The sequence below is a fragment of the Ambystoma mexicanum genome, chromosome 3q, assembly GCF_040938575.1.
Source record: "Ambystoma mexicanum isolate Mex_15411 chromosome 3q, UKY_AmexF1_1, whole genome shotgun sequence".
NCBI lineage: Eukaryota > Metazoa > Chordata > Amphibia > Caudata > Ambystomatidae > Ambystoma > Ambystoma mexicanum.
In genome coordinates, this window is record NC_090926.1 from 9,631,220 (window position 1) to 9,649,024 (window position 17,805).

At 44.4% G+C, this 17,805-nt stretch overlaps 1 long non-coding RNA gene across 1 annotated transcript; it reads left to right on the forward strand.

Moving 5' to 3' along the window:
- The first annotated feature begins 6,446 nt into the window (after window positions 1-6,446).
- On the forward strand, window positions 6,447-9,139 carry LOC138581783 (uncharacterized). Its single transcript, XR_011304780.1, has 3 exons — window positions 6,447-6,576; window positions 7,466-7,522; window positions 9,016-9,139. It is a non-coding gene; the product is annotated as an uncharacterized lncRNA (long non-coding RNA).
- Window positions 9,140-17,805: the final 8,666 nt, after the last annotated feature.

Sequence of the window (17,805 nt, forward strand, 5' to 3'; positions counted from 1 at the left end):
TAGCTGCAGTTCCTTTTGCGGTCAGATTCCAGCTCATTGACCCTTTTTTTTTCTTCCTGCATGCGAATGGCAAATTATACGAGGTCAGTTTGGCTCACCACATTAAGCATGCCCTCCTTCTTGGGATTTACTCAGCTCTTTCATGGCCACGTCATCCGTTATGCTGTTTGTGGGATATAATGGTGCTCCAATAATTATCATCATGATTTTTTGGTCTTTCATGGTGCGCCTGACTTTTGCTCTTTTGCACAATTCTCAGGGTCGGCTTCTTCGCCTCTGGTTTTTCAAACAACACTCTGCCACTGGGGTCGTTTTTTGACTTCGTTTGACTTCCCCAGAACACATTTTCAGCTTTATTGGTCTGTAACAGGTGGCACATGGTGGTTATACACAATTTTTAATTGTTGGGTTCAGTTCATGAGATGGGGCACTGCCGCATATTCATGCAGTAATGCTCTTCTCTTGCAGCCCCTCGCCTTGTATCTCCTGATGAACAGTTCAATATACATTCTACGTCGAAACCGGTTGAGTTTACTCTCCAGGGATGTGATCTATACAACATCTTTCTTCTCAGATCCACCCTCCCGATAGATTGTTTTTAATTGGTTCTATTGTTGTATGTTAATTAATGTCTAAATATTAAAATAACCAGATGGGAGGTGAGGAATGTTTACCCCACTCCTGATTGTTAATCAATTGTGTCATTTTTATCTATTGTTGGTTGGTTGAATGTCAGTATGTATGATGTATGGTCTGAATTCTGCACTATGAATGGTTGTGATGATGGACTAATTTTAGCCATCTGTTATGTTTACCCATGTTGTCGTGTTATGTGATATAATGATGTTTTCTAAAGTAATGTGTCATTAATTGACTTCTTTTTTAATATTCTCTGTATCATGGCAAATACAATTTGATACATTTATGTAAGCAACACAGTTTTGCTCTCCGGACATTTTTCCGATTCTTGCTTTAATAGAATCAAGACTCCCTGCGCAGTATGCAGGGGTAATCATTATATTGTATTTATTGAGCACAGACCTAGTTTCGAGAAGCAACGGAGCGCTTTACAGAGGTATACAGCAATACAGATACACAACTGAGCACTGTTTAATTTGTTTATTGCCATTATTGGTTTTTAAAAAAATATAAAACTTTTTGTCCATTGCCAAAACCATTTATACCAAAGAGACATTAAAATACAGAACTTTGGAAGGGAAAGTTATTAGCTTTTCTTAGAAAGAAAGAGTGTGCGTCTTGAAAAGAGAAGGAATACATTTGTGTGTCAGGACGTTCACGGCCTAAGTTTACTTAGAATCACACAATTTAACTTTATTCATCGGAATGAGATTGTTCACTCTGTTGGCTTAACCGTCCTTACTTTAACACTTCTGTCACACAGTGAAGAGATCTTTCAGGAAGGCTGAGAGTGAAAAAGTTATAGAGAGACGGTCTCCCAACAACAGTTTGGTCCACCAATCTTCAACTGTCAATGTTGTGGATTGTGAGAAGGAGTCATCCAAATAATTTTCTCTTAGTGTTTTGGTGCCGGGACATAGCAGAGTTAGATAGGGCAAAGTCTCTCTTTTGCATTCACATAGCCGGCATTGAAAATTCATCTCCGGTTTAGCTTTTCTTACTTCCGCAAGTTCTTTTGTGGGGAACAAATTGAGCCTGAAGCGCATAAATTGGCTACGCTGGTATCTACAAGGAAATTTGCTCAAGTACTTAGCTCAAGTACTTAGGCACCGAGCCCCTTGCTCTAATGTCTGGTAATTGACTCCCATAAAGGGAGCTTCGATCATAGCTTTTCCTATACAAGCCCAAGCACCTTCAAAGTTTTCCTTGCAGCATTTTCGAAATAGCGATAAAGACTTCCAAACTGTACATGCGTACAGTGAGGTCAGGTCTAGTTCAGCCCTTATGATTTTGGTGGTAATGCCAGCACTTTTCTCCAGAAGAGCCCTTCCAATTTCCTGCAGATTGCATGACATAGAGTAAAGGATGCTTCCGCTCTATAAGTTAGAATGGGTGAGACTTTCAGACGGTAAAACTCAATAACTGGTGTTAAAGTGAATTTACAGTACCAGGCCAATACTATTCTGGCCTGTGTGGCTAGGCTCTTCGTCTTACTTCAGAGCACAAGCTCACAGTGTTGCATGCACTGCACTATCGTTCAAGCACATGCCCAGGTATGTTAACGATGTAACCTCCAAGATTTTATATCCTTTCAAGCACCACCCTCTGGCTTTATTTGCTGCAGCTCTCTTCCTCCGTCCAAAAATAAGAATTCTTGATTTCTGTATGTTGATTTTGAGTGTGTTGGCATTGACATAGTCTTCCAGTGCTTTCAATTGTCTTTGGCCTATTGATCAAGTCATCTGCATACAGTAACGACCAATCGCCACCTCTGCTAAGTAGGGGGGAAAGCATCTCACTGGCTCCATAACAGAGCCCACATTGTAGATGAATAAATTGAAAACTTCTGGTGCCAGTGGGCAACCCTGCTTTAGGCCGTTGGATGTTTCAATTCGATTGCTCAAATTCCCCTTTCGGTCCAGCTTTATTTGCAGAGTAGTTTCTTCATGAAGCAGCCTCAATGCCTCCCTTATATCGCCCAGGCATCCCTATCGTTTCAACTTGGCCCAGAGCAGTCATCTGTCTATTGTGTCGAATGCCTAGGCCAAGTCAATAACTCTGACCCGTTTTTCCTCTTTGCTCTTGACTTTAGGATAGAGGGCCATTCTTGTGCCCTTCACAAAGCCTGCTTGCCACGGGTTGTAATGATGTGAGGCTTTCACCCAGGTGTTTAGAACCTTCAAGAGCAGGGATCCAAAGATTTTGCCCATCACATCCAAGAGGCCGATAGGCCTATAATTAGTTGGATCAGACCTATCGCCTCTCTTGAAGATCGGGAAAATTATGGAGGTTGTCCAAGATTCTGGTATTCTTTTTTCCCTTTTGATGCATGCAAACCATTTGTGCATTTCCTTGCCCATTCCTCAGGATCTTTCTTGAGAGTTAGGTATGTTTCACCATTGGGACCCGCAGCCCTGGAATTGCTCGCTTTCTTGATGCGCTCTTTTCTGTTGAGATATTTCACAAGCATTCAATCATCTCCTCCTCGTAAATTGCACTATTTTCAGGTAGAGAATACAATAGACTGAAATAGACACAGCAGGTACTGGGTTCAAGGTCAGCGCTGCCTGAGGCGCATAAGCATCATTCATCAGTGTCCATACTTCTGCCGTATTCTTTGAAGCAATACTGTACAGCATTTTCTCTGCATCTTGTATCCAGTATTTGTGGATTTTTAAACAGTTTTTAAAGGCCTATTTTAATTTTCTTGAGGATTCCCTTGAGTGCTCTGTGTTTATTAGTCGGTTTGCTCTAACGTCCTTATTTTAACGTTTTTTCCTCTGGGAGACTTCACATCCAACTTATAGCGTAATACGAAACCAGGTTTTTTGCTTGTCATTTGGGTTGCATTGAAAACTTTCAAATGAGAGTGCAGTTTTGCTGGGATCACTCCTTCATGAACGGGTACTACAGACAACGGGACCTGTTCCAGCCTCATCCTATTTCGGCCCGACTACACCTCTAGGTTTGAATAAAATAACTTGGCCCTGTCTGTGTCCCACTCACTAATAGTTATTGGCAGTATATTGTGGTCACTTAAGTTTTTAAGTTGGACAAATAACCCTGATATGTGAATAACCATATTGGCACAAGCGAAGACATAGTACAGGATCTTCTTTTCCTTTCCTCTTTTCATGTTGGGTTAGGTGGAACATCCCCCTTAGTGGAGCCAGGGCTCCCGGCCAGCCATCCCCAGTCTTCCATCTTTAGAGTTTGTCTCCTTGCGTGTCTGTCACCTTTCGGGTCCTTGTTCCGGTTGTTCAGCGGGGAGATGTCTCTCAAATCCGTCGATCTTTCATACCTCATAACGTTCCGCTTATTGGGAGGCATGGTTGATCGTCCTGTTCCCTGACGTGGTCTTGATGGCTCTGCCTCCAGGTTTTCCTCTCATACCTTTGGTTCCACTTGTTGGGAAGGATCGTAGTCAGCCAATGAAAAGCCCATAGAGAGGGAAGTTCCCATCTCTCTCAATAGTAGATCTTTCTTATTAGAGCTGGACAAATACATGATTATTTTATCTAGGCGATCCTCCTCTGGAAATTCCACCAAATGGACGTCCCTGGAATTAATTTGGACCGTAGTTGCAGCACTCTGAAGACGCAGGTCATTAGCCCTGTTCAATATCAAATACAATTTGGAAAGTCTTGTTGAGTTTTTAATAGTGTCTTTGGAGTGTTCATCCCAACCTGAACCCTCCCTACTATTAATTCTTGGCTGATTGTCCTTATCGACTGCACTCGATCTCCATGTAACCTTTTTTGGGCGGTCCAGGCTGCAACTCCCCTTCACTCTGAACTTTCGTAGACTTTCGTAGACAAGCCTGTCTTTTGAGGTCCATTGACTTGAAAGGGATTTGGTTTAGCACTTTTTCTAGGGTCTTAGGTTGAATCTTTGCTTTTACCTTTGAGGGTCCTGAGTTTTCCCAGTCATCTGGAGTGGATCTATCTCTTCGCACTTCCGGAATTATTAGGACTCTTCTCTCAGTCTTCCTCCTAATCGGGTTAGCTATGGCACCTGGAGTGTCTTGTGACACAAATTCGTCCTCTTCAACCTCAATGGTTTCATTAAAGCTTTCTCTGGAAGTTTCATGAGGCGACATGCACAAGAGGTCCTCTTTGTCACCCTGCTCGGCGTGAGCCTCAGATTCTTCTTCACCCACACAGGAGTACGTGGAGAGGTTAATCAGAAAAATAAGATCCTTTTGCTCCGTGATAGCCGGGGCCTGAGATGGCAAAATAGCTGTGGTCTTGTCCCTCATCACGTTAACCTGGCTCTTTGGAGCCCCAGTCCTAAGGTTGACTTCTTTGCTCGTTAAATCATCAATTTAATTAATTCAATTGTCGAAGCTCTTTCTCCTACTGAAGGGTGCCACTCGATTTTGATCCAAAGATCCAGGGGAAAGCCTGCTGCCAGCAATGTCCTCCCTAGTTTTCGGTGGAATTACATTTCTTAAAGACGATTTCTCTTTCCCCCGTGATTTAGGATGGGGCAGAATGGACTTCTCCGGGCAGTTTTTTTCATATTGAAACTCCCCCCTTTTCCTTTGTAAGTTTCTTCTTTAGGGCAGCTCTTAAACTTTGGGGAGATTTATTGCCAATACCCCTTTTACCGTCCATCAATTTGTCAAATATTTCAAATTACTTCTTGGACGGCTGTCCCTTCAAGACCCCAATTTCAGCAGCCTGAGCAATTCTTTTGTCCGACAATGACTCCGGGTACATTTGTCCCGACTTTGTGGGGAGGCCTTTCCGATTGCTGTCAGTCTGGCAGGCCCTGATGGTGTACCTGCATACAGTCGCAATACACTTCCCCTGCCTCAGGTTTCTCAGTGAGGGTGGCTACAGGAGGCCTTTTTACAGTACTTTGTGCCATTGCCAAATTGTCAGTCTCCTCCTATTCCACAGGACTATTACAAGATGACAGTGTCAATTCTTTGTTTATTTCAAATCTGTTTATACCTGAACCTGCATCCAAACGCCTCTTGGTTTTATCTCTCATGACTGTATGGATTAGATTCTGCAGGATGTTGGTAGTGTCCTCCCTGTTATTCACTAAATTTCCTTGTATAGCTGTTATAAAGCATTCTAAAAATAGAAGTTTGGTATGGACCATGGCCATTACCGTGGTCTGGTCTCTGATTTGCTCACTCATAGATTCATGTAGCTTCATGTATGGTGCAAGGGTCTGTGTGATGTTCGCAATTAGGCCAGCGTCGATCCCCTGTTGAGACTTCGGCCCATCCTCAATTTGGGCAGCTGCCAAATCCATCAAAATGTCTTCGTCTGAGAGGGACAGTTCTTGATTTTTCTGCATGTTTGCACTTTCTCGCGATACATCGTCCTCGTCATGTCCTGCGTGATGGAATCTAAATTCGAGTTGGTAATGGAAAGGCTGCATTGTTGAACCTTATCCGCGGTCAGTGCAACTCTTTTATTCTGGGCCGGTGTGTGGTCCTGTGAAGTTTCAACCCAGATTGGTAGGTTTAGAGGAGATTGTTGGTATCAGTGTGTTGCTGCAGTTGTATGGCTACCGCTTTCCCAATGATCTTACCTAGGAAGGGACAATGGGTGATGGGGTGATAGTTACCTAGGTTTTCGGGATCCAGCGTGGATTTCATTAGTATATGCAAGGATGTCATTTGGGGGTCGCCAGAGGTCGCAACAGCAACCTCTGGCGATTTCCTTTGCGACCTCTGTAATTATTTTGCGACCTCTGGGTTTAGTTTGGTTTTAAACTATATTTTTAAAAGCATGCTTTCCACCTCCCCATTGCTTTTTAAAGACAGCTCTTCTCGTCCCTAGATGGCAGCATTTCCTCTAGTGATCCCCTCCTTGACACTCTGACCACGAAGAACACAGTGATATTTCGAACTTCAGTGGAAGAGGCTGTGAAAGAAATGCCGAATCGAGCCGAAAACGACACTGACGGCAAGCGCAGGTACGCTCTCAGTAACAATAATGCATGCTCCACTGCACAGGCTGTCTCTTGAACAGGCTGCTTTCTTGGCAGAAACGAGTTCAGGTTCAGTGAAAGGGTTGTTTACACGAGAGGTCACTGTGCCTTGCTTTAAAAATACCTAATTGACCCTTGAAATTTTGCCTAAGCACATGCTCGTGTCCACAGTCGGGTGCAGGGGAAATCAGAAGTTGTTGCAGTCCAGCTGGGAGTATCATGAAACCAAACCTGCAATGCGCACTCTTGGATGGAACATTCTATGAGCAGTTTCACATTTTTAGTTTACTCTGTTTATGCAGCAGGACAGGGCAAGGTAAGCTCCATGATGCCTGCCTGGGGGAAGGGGCCGGGCGCGGCTTCACTAGGTCTGGCTGGAGCGTGCATGGGTATCATTAGCTGTGCTTTCGGCAATGGTTCTCTGAAAGCAGACTGGTACGTTTTTGAAAACCTACATAAGCAAATGCGCACTGGTTTGCTAATAGTCAGAACTGTAATGCACACATTTGCTCTGCAAGTACACAGTCTGTAAATGCAACTTTCCTTGTGTACTTGCAGAGCAAATGTGTGCATTACATGCTGTGCTTCCATGTCCAAAGAGAGCCGACTGTAAACGTCGTCTTCCTTTGCAATGGTGCAATTTTTCTGTTTGAGGCCACCAGAAAACTGCCGATTCCAGGCATGCTGCACAGATGAAAAGGTCTAAAAGCACATGTCACTATCCGTAGAGACAGAGTCACTGTGAGCAACATTGCCAGCATGAAAAGATGTTCCTATTACTGAAGCTGCGTTTTCTTTTCCTCAGAAAGCAGCTGCTGTTTTCACCCGGGCACATTTGGTGTTGAAAGTGACACTTTTGTTTCACTTTCTCCAGATTGCAGAAGCCTGGGGGGGAAGGACGCTCATGTGAGGAAGTCCCAGGGATTGAGAGGTGAGATAACATAATTCGGCATGATCGGTTTAAAGGGGGCTGCGCAGGCTGCAGGCACTCCAGCAGAGTTCACCAGTGCTATGAAGCTCCATGGTGTGATATGACCATGGGGTCCCGATGCGCTGACCATGGTGGCGGCCTTCGAGCCTTCAGCACTGACTACTGGCTGTTTCCATCAGAGAAGGTCAGTAATAGCAGCAAGAGCACATTTCTTCAAGCAGGTGGGTGCCTGTAGTACAAGGCAGGGCACATTGCTTCCTCCAGGTGGGGTCAGCAATAGCAGTGTGCCTGATCACATCACTTCCTGCAGCTAGATCAGTGATATCAGTGTGAGCACACTGCTTCCTCCAGGTGGTGTTAGCCATAGAAGTATGAGCACATAATTTCCTGCAGGTCCAATTATTTGCTCGTTGTGTGGTCAGTGATAGCAGTGTGAGCACTAGTTTCTGCCATGTGGTGTCAGCCATGGCAGTGTGAGCACATTGATTCCTCACAGTGGTGTCAGCCAAAATTGTGAGTGCATTTCTTCCCATATATCCGTGTGTACACATTACTTCCGATAGGTAGTCAGTGGTAGTGTTGCAAGCACATTTCTTTTCAATTTTGGTCAGAAATTGCAGTGTGGGTTCACATAAAACAGAGTATTGTTGAAAGCCAAACATGGGGGTGAGAAGGGTCAGGATGAGAGGGCATGTGTCATCAAAGCACACACCTACTGTTTGGATTTTGTTTTCCTTGGAATATTTCATTATAAATGGTTGGGTTTAAAAGGCGAGCTCCTTTTATACTTTGCCCGCATACTTATTGGAAATTCTCCTCTCTCATGTTATTTTTCCAGTGTTGATTACTTTTTTTAAATACTCGTTTGTCTTCTAAAGGGATAGGATAGCTCAATTGAACAAAATGTGTATATTTCACTTCACAATATGTTCACTTACTGTGCATATATCAATGGGTGGCAGCTTTTGATTTTTGCTACAGGGGAAGAGATTCCCCCACTGAGTGATGCAAGGGAGCTTTATCCATCTCTGGATTGAAGCAGTACATTTTACAGCACCTTTTGCAGCAGGACTAGAAAAAGGCCATGTGATAGCTATCCAATTGTGGCACAATATGCTGCAGAATCAATTGTGCAGTTCAAAATAAACATTTATGAGGCTATCTATCTATCCACCAATTTTACGAGCTCTTTACAAACAATCTAGCACTACACTTATCAGGTTTACTAATCCAGCAAGACATATCGCTGCAGCTTCTAAGCACTCTATGTTATGTTAATAAGAAATGTTACCCCATACCTAACACATTACCAAATTATGTGGTATGCACATTTAAGGACAGATAGTTGGTAAAATGGCTTAGTCGGTTAAGTGCTCACTGCTGGGGTACTTTGCTGCATGCTGCTTTGCCTCTTTTCTTTCCATTAGTTGCATGTTGCATTAGTTTAAGCATAATTGTGCACCATGACCATACGTTGCCATTTTCTTCTATAGCAGGTTTCTGCATCCTATGGCACAAGACTAGGAGCAGGATGGCTGGAGCACACCAACCCCAAGCAGGAGCAGCTTCTATTGCCTTGTCCGAAACCTCGGGATGACCGTAACTGCAGGCAAGCCAAGGTAAGTGTAAATGCCTACATTCATTGGGCCTATACACACTGATATTAACGCTGCATATGGTGATCCGTTCTTGTATGAAATGTATATCATATGACAGTGATATAACCATGTTTCTTAGTGTACTGAGGAACAGTGGTATGTGATGCCACTTCTTGTGTTGTCAAGGGGCGAAAGGTTGTGTGCCATCACTTCCTGTGATGTCATGAGGGGCATGGTCAAATGACATCACTTCCTGTGATGTCATCAGAGGTCAAGGGTTATGTGATGTCACTTCCGCTACCCCTGGCATTTTGGTGAAATGACGTCCCTGAGTATATGGAGGATTCTTCCTTTCTTTAGCATGGATGGGAAGGTGCCTTGAGCTAGGGAGCTGTTGATGATCTCCACAGAGGGAAGGAGAGATTCTGCAGCGAGTTTCTTGAAGGTGGATACTGGTAGGGGATTTTGCAAGGAGGGATGTGAGCTGGGGCTGTGGATGCAGAGCTGGTGTCTATGTGCTGGCGAACCTTGCTTATTTTGTTGACGAAGAAGGTGTTGATGGTGGTGAATATTTTGATGTAGTGTGGTATGGCAGGGTCGGGTAGCAGGCTCTGCTTTTGTTGTCCGCTTCTGCTATGATGTTCTGATAGTAGGAGGCTTTGGCTGTGTTGATTAGTTGTCAGCGGGTTGATCAGAGTTCCTTGAGGAGCGCCAGGTTGGATGAGACCCTGGAGCGGTGCCAGGTTTTCTCTTGTTTCCTGATGACCCTTTGTTCAGGTTGAGTTCTTGCGTGTACCAGGGTGCCGACGGTTTCAGTTTGCAGGTGTTTTGTTTCAGAGGTGTGTGTCAGGTGATGGAGGCCTAGAGGGTGGCATTGAGTGCTTCCAGTAGAGAGTCACAATTTGGTTGGGGGTGTTCGGTTCATGTGACGTGGAGGCTGGCAAGGTCTTCCGTGAGGGCTTCTACAGGGAAGTTCTTGAAGGACCTGAAGGCATGTCTGATGGGTTTCTGATGGGGGTGCTTGACTAGAGTGGTGTGCAGCATGTTGAACGGCATGGCCAGGTGGTCAGACCCATCAAGCAGGAGTGAAGCCCATAATGCCTTGCTTCTTTGGATCCACTTTGGGGCTGATCGGCAGCAGTACAAAACATTTCTAACGTCACATAAAATATTTACACGATTATTATAATGTATAAAGGCAATTTAAATGTACACAAAAGTTAAAAGTCTGCAACATACATGGCAATTTCATGCCCAAGTTGGCAAAGTTTTAAAGCAAGAAAAGAAAAAGAATAATAAAAGATCCGTAAATATCTCTTTCTCAAAAATGTCCACGCCACAGCCACACCAAATCCGAGAAGCCACTACTTATTTTGGTAGATCAGGTTACCTTCGCTAAGGATCAGTGCATTCTCCTTAAAAGTAACTTCACTTGACCGCAGAATGCTGAGTGTAACAATCCACAGACTTCAGGAAGGGAATCCACCAGCGCTGCATTTGTTTAGAAAAGAAAGTAAGAAGTTGGTTGCGTTTTCCACCATGCCTCTTCCTCAGCTAACCTTGCAGGGAAATTGGACCATGTCGAATCCCACCTAGCTACAAGCTGGTCTATACCCAGATTTGGGATCAGCACTCTGTGCTGTTTATTGCAATCAAGTGAGGGTAAATTCGCCAATGCTATGATCAGTGAATTATTTGATCGGCTGCCTATGTCTACACATCATCTCCCCAGCTTTCACCATCTTTTGGGGTCATTACGAGTTTGGTGGTAGTCATGGCGCTATTAGCGCCATGGCTGCCTCCAAACCCGGGTCCGTTCTCACTGAATGGGGACTTACCGGGTCATTCCAACCCTGAAGGACCCGGTAAGTCCCCATTCAGTAAACAATTCCCAATTCCCATTTGAGCCCCCTGTAGTGATACACAAAATTGCAACCTTGCCAATCAGGGCTTTAGATGACAGCATTAGCCGCTGAAAGCCAATAGTGTATTCAAAGTATGTGCTAAAAATGCTGACAGTAGTCTGTTGTAGCACTTCCATTATGCAGTAGTGAGCTACAAGGAATATGCAGGCCTAGTATGAGTGATAGGTCACATTATGCATTGTTGATAGACAGGCAGGGAGAGGGCCCTAGCTCTGTAGCTAATGGACATTTTTGGAGTGTTTGGAACATTATGACACCTATATAGCGCTTAGATAGCCAGTCTTAAGCGCTATAAACACTAAGCTATGAGTGCATGCCTTTTAGAGCTTGCAGATGGGGTTAATACATCCCTGCTTCCCTTAGAATATTCTGCCTCACTAACGGTAGCCCTGCATGGCCCCAAGCTAATCTTCCATTTCTCTGGGAAGGCACTGATAAGACATTCCTCAGCTTTCGCGCAGATGGGGCAGGGAGGGGCTCAGAAGAAGCACAGTGGAAATTAACAGAGCTGGGTTTTTTCCATGAGCCAGCCTATATTTTGCACAGGGAAAGTTCTGGAACTGTGCGTCACGGACGGGCAGCACGAGATTATAAAATACACATGCTCACATGACTCGGGTGGGAGATCGTCCTGTGGACTTGGTTCGTGCAAGATCAAGTGCCCGGAATTGGAGCTCTGACGGCACTCCTTCAGCTCTGTCCTCTGAGCGGGGCTTGACAGCTAGCTTGTGAGGGCCAAGGTCTCCTAGTGCTGATTGAAGGGGCGTAAGACTGTGTTTCTCTATATTTCTCTATGTTTATCTATATTTTGCATTTCTCTAAGTTTTGTGCTTTGTAATCTTCTCTAACTTGAATACCAAATGTATATGAAATTCACTGTTTAGAATAAATACTAAAACTTATTGAAGGTGTCATTGTCACTAGCATGAGATCACTGCTCAGCACAATAGAACCTGTATTTTGGGCTGAATTGGGTAATTATTGCTCCCGAGGGCTGGTCCCGAGGACGATTTGGCCCGGATCAAGACACCCCCATAGGGCTCAATGGAAATGAGGAAAGAGCAAATAGTGGGCGCGTTATTTGCTCCAAGGTCCCTTAGCGGGTCCCGCTAAGAACGGCTGGTCAGACCAGCCGTTCCTGCTGGGACCCACTAAGAGACCTCGGAATATGGCGGTAGGGCCTTAACGGCACCCCCATCCTTAACAGTGCTGTTGAAGCCCCTACCGCCATACTCGTAAGGACCCCCTTTGTCTGCCATCAATGTGGCCTTTAGAATCGTTTCTTATTTTAGCTAAAAGTTGCAAATTGGCTCGAGAGAACAATTGACAATGTTTAGGCCTTATTCTATGGACTGCAGTTTGGCACACCAATAGGATTTAAGAAGGTCAATCAAATTAACAAAAGCCATTTCCTCTCACGGATGCATGCAAGATATCATCAAAAACCCACAACTTCTTTTTTACGGAAAGATTTTTTTGCAGATATATGCCATAGGATTTATTTAGGGAGTTTTGTGAACGTTTTTTTAAACAAATTGAAGATTAAACAATCGCTTTTTCATGTAGTTCTTGGCACTCCTTTGGCTTATATCAACTGAGAAGATAGCGTTGACAAGAGGCTCAATTTGTCAGGCTGTATGGCTGACAGCGCAATCCCAAATGTGGGTTACTTTATCCTGTGAACATGGCGCAGGGGCAGATGCATCGACCATGTGGAGCAGGGGGGCAGGAGTGGCACAGCAATAGGGGACGGCACTGACCTGCAGTGATTATAGGGGATCACATTACAAGATGAACATTAGTAGTGTTTACATATACTAGACGTTTCTCAATAGCAGCACTTGCATCTATGTATAGGTAATAGGGAAGGATGAGTCAGTGATGCATTTAGACAGCTGAGAAAGGACATGCTTCTACGGGGAAATCTTGAAGCCCGATACAGTGGGGATGTGCCTGATGTCCTGGGCAGTGAGTTCCAGTTGATGAGATCAATAAGCGTGATGACGCTAAAGCAAAGGTTGAACGAGTTGGATGAAGGACAAAGGGGTTGAGGAGAGCTTTGAGAGGGTGAATAGTGAGCGATGCACTTAGCCACATCAGGGCGAGAGGGTCTGAAGGAGGCCTGTACATGGATGGACGAAAGGAAGCAATTTTAAGAGGGAGCAATGTCGCAGGGACAATCATCGCACATGGAGGGAGTGCACAGAGGTGAGTGAGGATCAACAGATGTTGATGGGTGTGCAGGTCGCGAAGCCAATTATCTTCTCAATTGGGAAAAATTAGCAGAGATGGAGTCCCATGAGGAGACTGGGGAAGTAGTCCAGCTTTCTGATGGCAAGGGAGGAGATGAGAGTGTTAGCATAGCAGAGAGAGCGCTAGCATGGATTCTTGGATGTAGAGGAGACTGCAGGTTCATATCGCTGCCAAAGAGAAGCCACGGGTTGGTGTGAGCCAGTGGGTGTTGAGTTGAAGAGTGCAGCTAGAAAAGCGTAGAAGAGATGAGTGGAGGGCAAGGAGGTAAGAAGCCTCAGTTCTGAATTGTTCATGCTACCCGGCACAAAATGTTTGTATTTTTATTTTCCTCTTTTAGCACTGTCCCAATTTTGAAAGGCAAAGGCCCTTGCCGTCATATTTGATCCCAACGACGCTTCATAGTGCAAAGGAGACCTTGAGATGCAATTTGTAGGAGGAGTTTAACTGATACAAGAAGGTTCCCACCTGATATGGGATGCTGTTAAGCAAATCTGGGCCCACAAAGTCCCTACAAACATCATCACCCTGCACAAGAACAAAACCGTCAGAGCCCCACTGATAAACTATTCGATAGCTGACTATGAAAGTGATTTTAATATATGTGACATGAATGACCCCAACCCTTCTGCCATCAAATTGCCACAACATTGCCATATGATGATCTCTATGCAACCACACAGTCTACCTCAGACAGTGATTATGTAAATGATGAATACCAGACCTCCCTGGTGCATGACAAATTGGGTGGGCAGCAAAATACCGGGTGGGGGGCGGAGCTAATAACTGGAATATTCCAAATCGAGTACCAAGAATTAATAGAAATGCAGAATGGTCCAGGGGGGAGCAGGAGGGGGAAAAGGGGGGCGGGATGGAAAAGGTATGATGAATTTCACGGTTTAGGACTAGACACAATAGAAGATCCACGACACCCACACCAATCCAACAAATAGTATGCAGACATGAGCACAATGGCAAAGCAGACGACAAACAAAAGTTACTATGTATGCTCCCTAATACCCCATGCCTCCGGAACACCTAAAGTGTTGTTACCCCAGGAGGCGCTTATTGCGGAATCCCAGTGTCTGGTTCATCTTGCACTGTGTCGAATAAAAAGCACCTGTCAAGCTCACACTGTTACTTGACAAATGCTGCAAAATGAGAAAACCTGCTACAACAAGCCACAAGGAGTAATATGCATCAAGGAGCCTTTCTTTGTAATACAAGGGACAATGTTTTAGGACAGCAAATGGCATGAAGAGCAAGTAATGTGTAAGGCAGAGACGTTGTGAGGACTGTCGGACGAGAAGCTACAATGGATCGAAAAAACATGCACTCCAATTTGGTCCCAGCACATCACCAAACTAACGTGGGTTACAGCTCTTGAGAAACTGATCAAGGTACAATGCAAAATACCATATGAACTGTGCTTCCATGGAGAAGGAAAAATGCCCCTGGGCACAAACAAGAACTGTAACAAAATTGTCATCATTCCAGACATGAAAAAGGAACAGTAGCTTTAATGGACACTTACTGGGTGTGTGGCAAACATGCGTATTTGCACCTTCCAGTCATGGAGGGGCACCTGCTCCCTGGCAACGTTGCACTCAGCCATGATGGTGATACCGGAAAGCCACATCCAAGGGGAGAGGGCACCAGCAAAGATATCCCATTATAATGTTTTTTGTGTATAACATTTTATTCATCATCAAACTATATCTCCGCTGCATCCTCTGAACTTTTGGTGGAAGTTCCTGATACGTTCAAACTCTTTACATCAGCAGAGACGTTTTCGCGCCCCTTGTCCCAAGCATTCAAGCTCATGCAAATGCAAAATGGCTGCAAATGACCCGCTGGGAGCTCATCCAACTGGCCAACGACACAGAGGAAGGAGTCAATGTCATCAAGGTAGAGCTGAGAGGCCTGCGACTGATGACCATGCAGAATCGCTATGTCTTGGACCTACTAACTGCAATGGACAGCAGTGTTTGCTGAAAAATCGGGAGCGCATGTTGCACTTTCATACCCTCTGCTGATGCAGACAATGGCACACATTTGCATGTGATAGCAGCAGTGCACAACCTCGGCGAAAGGATGAAGCAAGAAGGAGGAGTGCAGCCCAGCACATGGTTTCACAATCTGTATGAGTGGGTCCTGTCATGGCTTGGAATGACCGTGAAGCTACTGATAACTATCATTGGGGGTCATTACGAGGTTGGAGGTAAGGGATTACCGGCACCGGTAAGGGTGCCGATGCCGGTTATCCCTTACCTCTGTATTCCAAGTTCCCTTTGCGGGTCCTTCCTTACCTCCTGCTTTTAGTACGGGACCCGCAAAGGTACCTCGGAGGTAATTACGGTACAGTAATTTACGGTGCCGTAATTACCTCCTTCCCCATTCCCATTGAGCCCTATGGGGAATGGGGAAGGACAAAAGGTGAATGGGGAATTACCGGTCCCTCCAACCCTGGAATGGACCGGTAATTACTCCATTCACCATGCCGGATTTGGGACAGTTTCGGAGGCAACAATGGAGCTAATTACTCCATGGTTAGCTCCAAACCCGGAATGAGGCCTATTGTCTTTTTCCTCCTGATTTTTTGTGTTTGCCAACTAGGTCTCAGGTGCTGTGCAAAAAATATACCTAACAGTGCAATGATGATGGTGACAATGGGTAGCGCAGCAGGAGCAGTTCAGATGACACATGAGGCCCAGTTCCAGACGGGGAGAATCAGACCCAAAATATACAATGACTGCAATATACAACACTGGGTACATTGTAGATTAATTTTGGCATACGACAATTAAGGAGCCCCAGGAATTGGAATGGTATGATGAGGTATGGGTAGACTTGGAGGGAGATGGGGAGTGTATTTATATGACCTGCACCCCAGATGAATATACACGAGCAGGAGAAAACCTGAGGGCGGTGTCTCGGGCCTGGATACCAAGAAAGGAAACTCCAGCTTGGTATGAAGCAGTATGAGGAAGCCAAACGGAAACGTTTGGAAGATTTACAGTATTTGTTACTTAAGTAACAAAAGGGGGAAATGTAAGAGAGGAAGGGTCACTGTCTCCAATGCAAGGATTGAGGCCTCTCTGCTAGTTGTATCTCCTGGAATAAAGTGAAAAAGTCCTGTTCTGATGCAAAAATGCCCTCTTATAGTGCTGATGAGAATCCAGCATGGTCATAATTTCAATGGTAAGGATTGGCTAGCACTCTCCCTTCACCTCCCACCAAGATGCCCACTGGCTGCTGATAGGATCAGAAGTTGGGAGATATGTATGATGTAGGCTGATGGAGGAGAAAGATTTGTCATCCCAAAGTGACATGTGGGTTTTACATTTTGTGTTCTGAAAAATCTCACAATGTGGTAACTCCCTTAATCTTTCAGATAACCACATTAATACATATATTTTTGAGTTCTATATTTTAATGGCGCGTCGGAAATACAAATTTTATTTCGGCACACCCTTCCTGGGTGGGGCTACCATTTTTCGCAGTTGGCTGCTGCACCAAAATAGTTACAACTCCGACACTACATACTTCCAACATTAATTTCACTGTCTATTAGTCTATTAATATCTCCAACTCCTTGGATTTTTGAAAATGCCAGAATCATACTTTAGATCATAACTTAACTTATGTACATCACAAAAATTGTGTTTTTACATGGTACCGACTGGCTCTGTATCCCCTTTAAAATGAACCCAGGGTGAGCTCGAGAGGACACATGGTGCTCTTTTTATTTAGGAAAATGTGTTCAATGTTTAATCAATGGCACTGCATGCTATGAGAAGTAGTTGCATTTCCCCTGAAGCATGTGACCAGCCACGTGCTCTGGCCAGTGTTTATCCTACCCTTCTGCACTTCAAAGGGTCTTTGTTCAGAGCTAAAGCATATTTTATGTGAAACCTAACCTTAAAGGTCATTTCTGTTGGTTATGTTATTTGTAAATCCCATAATTTCAATCTACTTCTTTGTATATCTTTGGCATTTAAATTGACAACCAGATATTCTTCTCCACTTCTTTGTATATCTTTGGCATTTAAATTGACAACCACACCTTCTTCTCCTGGGGCCCTTAGCCAAAGGTCTTGAGTTCAGATTTTCAAAGGCACAGCCCTTTCAGTTTAGTGGGAAAAACACCAGCTGCGTCCAGCCTTCAGAAAATACAGCTTTAAATCAACAAAAGATGTGCTTACACGTGACATTTTAGCATAATATATAGCCCTGCTGTTCCTAAATACAATCTTTCTTTTCTACTACATTAGAATAGAGGTAGATTCACCAGAACTCTGGTGCACACATATAGGCCACAGTTACCGAAGAACCAGTGTTCAATTATGCGCAAACATAAAATAGGCCTTTCCTTATAAATGTTGTCATTTTTATGTGCTGAATTAAGTCTCTTTATTCCTCATGAAGGCAATTTGTCATTCGACTTTACGTTTCAAAGGTAAGGCATCATTCCTCCTTTTCAGCTTCCAGGTGCACAGTATTTCAACTG